This window comes from Macrotis lagotis, chromosome 1 (assembly GCF_037893015.1).
Source record: "Macrotis lagotis isolate mMagLag1 chromosome 1, bilby.v1.9.chrom.fasta, whole genome shotgun sequence".
Lineage (NCBI taxonomy): Eukaryota > Metazoa > Chordata > Mammalia > Peramelemorphia > Peramelidae > Macrotis > Macrotis lagotis.
The window spans coordinates 521,905,476-521,915,323 of NC_133658.1; the positions used below are offsets into that span (position 1 = coordinate 521,905,476).

Below are 9,848 nucleotides of genomic sequence, written 5' to 3' on the forward strand. Positions count from 1 at the left end.
GGGTTGCTCACTGTCCACTTCACCTGAGGGTGGGTCTTCTCTAGAGGGTTTTGTCTCATTTCACACTTGCTAATGGCAAGAAGCACCTTAAGCCAATAAATCGATGTGACTGCCATTAATACAAAAAAATTTACTTGCTCAGTCGTGAGTGCTTTGTAAATAGTAAAGTTCTATATAAATGTGAGTTTTGTTACTTTTATTTTATGCATTCATTCATTCAACAGCCATTTATTTAAGAGACTATTATGTGTAAGGCACTGTGAAAGTCCCTGGAGATAACAAAGAGAAAATCAAAAGCAGTCTTCAAGGAGCTGATGTACTCTGGAGATGGAACGGTATGGATAACATTCTTCCTCATTGGTCCTCTGGAATCATGATTGGTCATTTTAATGTTCAAAATCTTTTCAAAGCTGTTAACTTTCATAATGCTGTTTTAATACCCATTAATATTTAGTTTTGTTCTCTTTACTATGAATCAATTTATAAAAATCTCAGGTTTCCCTGAAACCTTTCATTATTTCTTAAAGCATATTTATAGATGAGTAAATACAAATAAGATGGATGAGAGAATAAGTACTAACAAACAGGGTATCAGGAAATATGCTCAAGTGGAGCTTTGAAGAAGTGAAAATACATAGGACTGAGTGGAAATAAAGGAATGAGACATAAGAAGGAAACAAATTCCAGTTATTGAAAAAAGGACGTGGAAGATGAAAGGAGAAGGGAACACTCATTAAATAACTACCATGGGTCCAGTACTATGCTAAATACTTTACAAATATTCTCTAATTTGATCCTCAAACAAACCTAGAAAGAATATACAGTTGAGAAAATAGGAAGACATGGCCTAGGTCCACACAGGTAAGGTCAAATGTGAAGTCAGGTCTTGACTCCCTGGTTCAGCCCACGGTCTAATACATTACCTAGAAGTCTCAAGTGAAATATGAGATGTGAGTTCAGGGAAAATGAAGTAGGATGGTTATGGGGGGGTGTTTAGGATTGTGCAGTAATAAGGAATACATGTGAAAATGTAGGTAAAATCAAAGATTTTGAAGAGCATTAATGTCAGGTAAACAAAATATGAAAATGTAGAGGCAATTGGAAATTATTAGAGAATTAACATGGTCAAAAAACATTTTTCAATTAATAAGCATTTAGTTTTACTTTCTTTTTTAAAATTACCTTTTCACTGGAGAATAAGAAAAGGCAAAACACAAAACAAAGCAAAAAACCTTGTTAAATAGAATCCATGGTTAAGCACAACAAATTACAAAGTCCGAAAATGTGTCTCATTCAGCATTTATAGTCCATCACTTCTCTGTCATAAAATCATTTAGTCAATAAACTTTTATTAAAGTGTTACAGGAACTGTGCTAAGTATTGGATATATGAAAGAAAAGGTAAAGGACAAAAACAAATCAGTCTCTGCCTTCATGGAATTCATGGTTTAATAATAGGCAAATAACATATATTCAGACCAAAATGGGGATGACTCTTATCATAGAAAGTGGGGCTTTAGTTGAGATGTGAAGGAAATATGGGCAATATAGAAAGCAGAGTTGATGTAAAACCCTAATCTGGGTATGAGGGTCCCCTCTGGAATCATGACTGGCCATTTTGGTGTCCAAAATCTTTTCAAATTATCTTTCAAAAATGTTAACATTCATACATTTGTTTTATTATGCATTATTCTTCTGGCTTTGACCCCTTTATCAATTTTTTACAAATCTCAGGTTTCCCTGAAACCATCCTTTTCATCATTTCTTATAGCAGAATTATATTCTATCCCATTTATATATATACCGTAATTTGTCCATCCATTCCCCAATTGATAGGCAATATCAATAGTTTCTAGCATATGCACAGTTTGGTACATTTAGGGGCTCAATTTTAAATTGGGGAGGGGCGATAATGGAAGTAAAGAAACCAATTAAACTTATTACAATAGTTGGGAGGGAGGAAGGAAAGACAGTAAAGAAAGAAGGAAGGAAGGGAAGAAAAGGAAGATAAGGAGGGAGGAAATGGAGGAAAAGAAAGGAAGGAAGAAAGGAAAATCTAGGTGGCATATTGAACTGAGCTCTAGACTTGAGTTAGGAAGACCTTAGTTCAAATACCATCTCAACTACCTATTAACTGTTTGGACCTGAACCAATTAATTTATGTCTTTTAGTTTCCTCACTTGTAAATTCAGTATAATATCCTAAGATAATGGTGAGGAAAAACTTTGCAAAATCTTCAACTGATACATTAATGCTAGTTACTGTTGTTATTGATGATAATGTGATATTCACCAAGTGCTTACTAAATGTTAAGAATATTCTAAACCCTGGAAATACAAATAGAAAATGAGAGACACTCTTCAGGGACACAGCTAACATGGGAGATTTTGCTTGCAAACAAATGGAAAGGTTCCCAGATCACTGTATTGAATTGACAAAGCAGATAGTAATACATCTTTAATATAATTTCCACTGATAAAATCATGTCTGCTTCTAGATACTGAACCATATAAAGGGATTTTTGTGTTGAGAATCTTTTCTATATGTTAAGTAGCTGTGTTTGCTGAGGAGGCAAGGTCTATATCACCTGCAGAAGAAGTTCCCAGGGACTTGGAGCGGAAGCAGCATCAATGGCCTGGGGGCCACTAACCTTCCAAAGGATGTTGGGTTTATGGTCTCCATGGAGATCCAATGTAATGTATGCAAGCACATTATGAGTTTATGGGTAGTAAGGTGGTACAGTGGATAGATGCTGAGGTTGTTGTCAAAAAGCCCTGGATTCAAATCTGACCTCAGGCATTTGGGTGATTGTGGGCAAGTTACTTAACCTCTATTAGTCTGTTTTCTCAACTGTAAAGTGAGAGTAAGAGCTTCTCCCCTTCACAGTTGTTGTAAGGATCAAATGAGATCACTGTGACATGTTTAGCATAACAGATGATATATAAATATCAGGTGATAATATCATTCTCATTATTATTATTATGAAAATTTTATTATTATCCGAATTAAAATAATTCTGCAAGATATCCTTGACTAATTAAATTGAAATTCAGTCAGAAGTTGTAAAGTCTTGATATGGACAAGTGGCTAAGGAGAAAAAGAATATTGAGGTTAAGATAAAATTGGGGAAAAATAAGTGAAGACAGAACTCTGCCTAACTCTTTCTATGACACCAATATGGTGTTAACACCTAAACCAGGAAGAGTTAAATGAGAAAAAGTAAGTTATAGACCTATCTCCCTGATGAATATAGATGCAAAAATATTAAATAAACTCTTAGCAAAATGATTACAACAAATTATCACTAGGATAATACATTATGATCAAGTAGGATTTATCCCAGGAATGCAGGGTTAGTTCAATATTAGGAAAACTGTTAGTATAATTAATTATATCAATAACAAACCTATCAGAAATCATATGATTATATCAATAGATGCTAAAAAAGCTTTTGACAAAATACAGTACCCATTTCTACTAAAACACTAGAGAGTGTAGGAAGAAATGGATAGTTCCTTAGAATAATAAGCAGTATCTATCTGAAACCATCAGCAAGCATAATATTTTATCTGGGATAGACTAGAGGCATTCCCAGTAAGATCAGGGGTGAAACAAGGATGTCCATTATCATCAGTACTATTCAATATTATATTAGAAAAGTTAGCTTCAGCAATAAGAGAAGAAAAATAAATTGAAGGAATTAGAATTGGGAAGGAAGAGACAAAACTCTCACTCTTTACCAATGATATGATGGTATACCTAGAGAATCCCAAAAATTCATCTAAAAAACAACTGGAAACAATTAGCAACCTTAGCAAAATCACAGGATATAAAATAAACCTTCATAAATACTCAACTTTTCTATATATGACTAGCAAGATAAAGCAGGAAGAGCTAGAAAGAGAAATCCCATTACCTGGGAGTCTATTTGCCAAGGCAGAATCAAAAACTTTTTGAAAACAATTACAAAAAATTTCTCACACAAATAAAATCAGATTTAAATAACTAGGCAAACATCAACCGCTTAGAGTTAGGTCGAGCTAATATAATAAAAATGACAATTCTGCCAAAACTAAACCACCTGTTTAGTGCCCTGCCAATCAAAATTCCAAAAAATTAAGGAGTTAGAAAAGTTGCAAGTAAATTCATAGAAAATTCAAGAATTTTCAGGGATTCAATGAAGATGCAAAAGAAGATGGTTTAGCCCTACCAGATCTAAAATTATATTATAAAGCATTGGTCATCAAAAGTGTCTGGTATTGGCTAAGAAATAGAGTGGTAGACCAGTGGAATAGACTAGGTGCAATAGCCAGAAATGATTATAGTAATCTGCTGTTTGATAAACCCAAAGAGTCCAGCTATTGGGGTAAAAACTCTGTCTTTGATAAAACTGCTGGGAAAATTGGAAGTTATGTGGAAAAAACTTACATTAGACCAACACCTCATACCCTATATCAAGATAAGATCCAAATGGATACAGGATTTAGACATAAAAAACAATATTATAAGCAAACTAGAAGATCAAGGAGTAGTTTACCTGTCAGATCTATGGAAAGGGAAGCAGTTTATGACTAAAGAGGAGATGGAGGACATCATTAAAAACAAACTAGATGATTTTGATTACATTAAATTAAATAGCTTTTGCACAGATAAAAGCACTGTAACCAAGAGCAAAAGAAATGTAGTAAAATGGGAAACAATCTTTATAACTAGTATTTCTGACAAAGGACTCATTTCTAAAATATGCAGAGACCTGAGTCAAATTTAAATGAAAAAAGACAAGCCATTACCCCATTGACTAATGGTCAAAGGATATGCAAAGGCAATTTACAGATGAGGAAATCAGAGCAATCCATATTCATATGAAAAATTGCTCTAAATCATTACTTATTTGAGAAATGCAAATTAAAGCATCTCTGAGGTACCACCTCACATCTCTCAGACTGGCCAATATGACTAGAAAGGACAATGATCAATGTTGGAAGGGATGTGGGAAAGCTGGGACACTAATACATTGTTGGTGGAGCTGTGAACTCATCCAGTCTTTCTGGAGAGCAGTTTGTAATTATGCCTAAAGGGCAACAAAAAATGTGCATACCGTTTGATATAGAAATACCACTACTGTGTCTATATCCTGAAGTTATGATGAAAAAGGGTAAAAACATCACTTGTGCAAAAATATTCATAGCAGCCCTCTTTGTGGTGGCAAAGAATTGGAAATCAAGTAAATTTCCTTCAATTGGGGAATGGCTTAACAAAGTGTGATATATTTATGTCATGGAACACTATTGTTCTATTAGAAACCAGGAGTTATGGGAATTCAGGGAAGTCTAGAAAAATTTGCATGGACTGATGCTGAGCAAGATGAGAAGAAGCAGAAAAATGTTGTACACCCTAATAGCAACATGGGGGTGACAATCAACCTTGATGGACTTGCTCATTCCATCAGGGGCAATTTGGGGCTAGCTATGATGGAGAATCCCATTTGTTTCCAGAGAAGGATTTGTGGAGTTTGAAGAAAGACCAAGGACTATTACATTTAATTTAGGAACAAAACTGATATTTCATTATGTAATCTTGCTATCTATTATACTTTGTTTCTTCCTTAAGGATATGATTTTTCTCTCATTACATTCAATTTGGATCAATGTATACCATGGAAACAATGTAAAGACTGGCAAACTGCCTTCTGTGGAGGGTGGGGGGAGGGAAGCAAGATTAGGGGAAGAAATTTTAAAACTCAAAATAAATAAAATCTTTAAAAGGAAAAAAATATCAAATTGGTTAAGAGTATTGAGTTGTGAGTGATTTGAGAAATTCTTGTTATCTATCTATTTTATGGAAAATAATTAATGTAGTTTAGTAGGATAAGTGCTAGTTTAGCAATCAGAAAAGCTATGTCTACCATTTCTGCTAGATCTGCCAGAACAATTCTTTCTACCTTTTCCCAGTTATGTGATTTTGTACAACTCAGTGATCTCTCTGAGCCAGTATTAATATTTCCAATAAGTCGTAAGTGGTTATTTTCTATTGAAAATATTTTGAAAACTGACAATTAACTATACCTAAATATAAACTATTATTTATGGGGTTTATGTTATTTAAATCATTGTGCCCTTACCTAGCAAATAATACAGTGCCTTGACAACACAATATGCTAATATAAAATTTTGAATGTTAAGAAAAATGTTTGAAAACAGAAATATAATGACTATAAAACTGAGAAAGAGAAAGTCACATAATTATTCCTGTATTATATCAGAGAAGAAAAAAATGTTAAAATCAATAGAGAATTGCCTTTAATGTTTGAAGATGTGTCTAATTCTGCCTCTGAATGATTGTTTAGGTTACCTTAAAAGATTTTTCTCTGAGTACCCATGGCAAACACTGAAAGACTAAGAGTTACAGCCAATTGTTCTTGTTTATTAGGGGCAGTTCTCTCTCTGGAGATTCATTATACCAATGAAGTCACAGTTTTCAGTTTCAAATAGTAAGCATAATCTCATAAAACCAAGTTAATATGATTATTACTTCCACAGTATGCGGGTTAGGGGATAGTACACCCATGATCTGAAAAATTCACATAAAATTTTTGGCCTTCCCTTCTTAACCAGAAAAGTCTTTTCTTTTTCTTATATAATGTATTTATAATACTTTATTGTAAAATTTGGGTTAATATTATATTCAATACTTATACATATATTTTATACATTTGAGTTGCTAAACCTTTTCTGTATTATTTTTTGGTCTTCATGTCTGTAAAACTGTAAAACATCTGAAAACTCCCCCAAAATTCCCATTTAATTTGTTGTGCTGACTGATCATGTGGGATAATCATATATACATATATATATATATATATATATATATATATATATATATATTAGATATAGATTTTATCTGTGTCTGTCTTTCTATCTTTGTATTCCTCCATCTCTCTAACTATATCTGCCTCTTTCTCTTTGGCTCTGTTTCATTTATTTTGCTCAGATCAATTTCCTCTGCTGCCTTGAGCTATACATAACAGAGGGAGGAGATAGAAGGAAAAATAAAATTAAATACTTCCATTCATTGTTGTTTTTGTTGTTGAGTCATTTTTTAGTAGTTTCTGATTTTTCATGATCCATTTGGGAACTTCTTGACAAAGATTCAGTCATAGTTTGCCACTTCCTTCTCCAGTTGTTTTACAGATGAGGAAACTGAGACCAATAGGGTTAAATGATTTGCCCAAGGCCAATCAACTAATCAGCATCGGAGGCCAGATTTAAATCCAGGAAGATGAGCCTTCTTGATGCCAGGCATGGAACTCCTATCTACTTAGGTGTGTCTAGTTTTCATTCATAGATCTTCCAATTAATCAGTTATATAGGGAATTGTTAAATTACCCTAAATTAGTGAAAAGGCATTTACTTTGGAATCAAAAGATCTAACCTTGACCATGAATTTGTGAGTGAGGGGTCTAGTTTTGAATCCTAACTGCCACTTATTGTGTTTACTTGTTCAAGTCTCTTCACCAAATTCCTTACCCTTTTTTCATCTTCTTCATATGTAAAATGAAAGGTTTGAACTAGATGGCTTCTAAGATCCATCCCCTCCACCTCTAAAAGTATGATCATCTGAAAGATGAAAGGGCAAAGACTGCCTTTTATATCTCCCATCAGATAAGGCAAATCCAATCAAATAACAGGACTAGGTAAAATGTATAAAGGACAGGTCAAAGAAATTCAGCTACTCCCCTGGCAAAAAACAAGAGAGAAATAATTTCTTAATGGAGCCCTCAAATGATTAAATAGTGATTAAAACTTTGGCATATGAACAAGATTGAAATGATTTGACCTTGATATATTCATGAAATATAATAACCTGAGAGAAAAGATAGTGCTAGTAATAGAAGGTTGGTTTTTTTTAATTTTTTTTAAATTTTTTTCTTGACACTACAAAAGTCAAACTTAGTCATAAACTTAATCCTGTTTCACCAGAGGTTTGGCAGAGTTCCCAGATACAAATAAGCAAATGAGCATCGTAAAGATAATGATTATTTGGTAGGAAATAGTTTTTCCAAGGTTATTCCAAAACTATGAAGTTTTTTTGGTGGTGGTTGCTTGGAGCAAAAAAAAAAATAGCTAGTTCTAATAGCTTCTGAAAATTTCTACTTAGGCCACTGAATTTGAACAAATTTTCTAGTAGGGTCATATGTCCTGTTTTAATATATTGCATAGTAAAGTGAGGGGGGTATTTCCAATTTACTGGAAAATTTTTATGCCTCTTTTTTACTCTGGACTATAAGATGTGACAAAAGGTGGGGGGGGGGGGGTGGATCTACCAAAGATAACCAAATAGAGGAAACATGTCTCAATGCTCTAATTCTTCAGGCCCACCTCCTATGAGAAATCATCCACTTTTTTAAGTGAAGTTGTCACAGTCTCACAACTGTCATTGATATATTTCCCTGTTAATCTCACCAACACTTTCAGATACAAATCATATTGCTATTAGATACTCTCCACCTGGAAATTCTGCCATTATAATGAACTATTTGTCTTCCTTTGCAGACTTGCTCATTTAAGTCTATGAGGCCTCCCTCCTCTACCTTGACACACTTAAATTTTTGGCTAAATTTGACTTGGTCAATTCATCCTCCAAATTCAGATGTGTTTTGAATTTCTCATAATCTTTGTTTTTTAATCTCTTTACTTCTTGCCAAATTAGGTCACCTTTTTCTGAATTTTAGAACCATACTTTTTCTTTCTTTTCCCTTAGCCTTCAAGTCTGGCCCAATCATGCCTATATTTCTTCTATGACAATCTCATCAATCTTTCCAGCTCTATCTAAACCCAATGTGAAACAATGGGCCAGGACTGGGTGTAAAGAGGGAGAAGCAAAAATTTCCACTAGTATTTTTGGGATAATACCATCAATGTGACCAGGTGATTAGCAGTAAAAATAAAACAAAGCACAGGTGTTATCACTGAAGATTCTTCCATTTCTTCAAAATTCTCTTGTTACTGGACCAAAGAAACTACAAGTATCCAGGAGTTAAATCTATACATGAAAATAAAAATATAAAATAGATAAAAAAATAAGTAGAATATTCAAGCCAAGTGCACATGCACACATAAAAAACACACTGTAGGAGATATTTTCTAGGAATTTAAAACATCTTTGACTTGACATCTGAATAAAGATCATCCCTGTTGTTCCATATTTAGAATAGAAGTCTTAGTCTTAAATTTACTAGATAATATATATAGTCCTAGTTCACAGTCTATTAAGCAATGTTGTGTTTTTAGAGTGGTTTTGTTTTTTACTATTAGAGATGGATTTACCACAACTGGACATAAACACATATATTTAAAAAAGTTTTCAAACCACAAGAGGCCAAAAGAGAACAACTTTAGATAAGTTGCAAGATTGGCAAATTCCATGGTTCTTCAAATTGAATGAAGTCCTCAAACTTTTCAGCAGAATAGTTATACTAATAATCTTTTAGATGAAAAAAGAAAATGAAATTGTTCAGGATTTAAACCATTGAAATAATGCTTGAAATAAATTTTTAATTATAAAAAATAGCCATTAGTTTTTACTCTATTTTGTTTGGTTTTTTGGTTACTGAAATTCCTTAGAGTTGCCTGTCATTTATTGAAAATAGAACTCTGTAATGATCTGAGCTCCCTCAACTCCACTTCCTTAACCACTTCCTTAATCTTCTCTCTATCCTAAGAATCATATTAGTGCTGTGGCACTAAAAGGTGCCACTTCAGCCAATCAGACACATCCCACAGCCTGGGAGTTTGGGGCCTTACATTGTTTTAAAGCAACTTTTCAAACTCTATATAAACTTGTCATGGT

At 33.5% G+C, this 9,848-nt stretch overlaps 1 long non-coding RNA gene across 1 annotated transcript; it reads left to right on the forward strand.

Moving 5' to 3' along the window:
* The first annotated feature begins 227 nt into the window (after positions 1-227).
* LOC141520907 (uncharacterized) lies at positions 228-8,944 on the forward strand. Its single transcript, XR_012477793.1, has 3 exons — positions 228-335; positions 7,179-7,320; positions 8,760-8,944. It is a non-coding gene; the product is annotated as an uncharacterized LOC141520907 (long non-coding RNA).
* The last annotated feature ends 904 nt before the right edge of the window (positions 8,945-9,848 follow it).